Genomic DNA, 317 nt, shown 5'->3' with positions numbered 1-317 from the left:
TCCCATGTGAAATAGAACTCCCATCTTAGTAAACTTATCCCTTAGCATCTGTCTCATCCAAGGCAGTGGCCATTTTTGGTATGTCATTTCTAAGCAGATTCCATGCAGCCTCCGAAAGAGAGCCTGCGCCCCCATAATGCCCCCCTCTGTGTGGGGGAGGTGTATCAAGCCTTGAAGAATGATAAAGTCTAGAAGTTGCCCAAATCATCCAATGATTGGTTGCGTTGAGCGACTTTTTCACTTTATCACTCTCCAAGGCTCGATGAATAATTAGCTGCCCCGTCTCCAATATGCATTATGTAAGCCAGAGGGGCGGT

Source organism: Crinia signifera, chromosome 7 (assembly GCF_055691185.1).
Source record: "Crinia signifera chromosome 7, ASM5569118v1, whole genome shotgun sequence".
Taxonomy (NCBI): Eukaryota; Metazoa; Chordata; class Amphibia; order Anura; family Myobatrachidae; genus Crinia; species Crinia signifera.
This window is presented reverse-complemented; position numbering follows the sequence as displayed.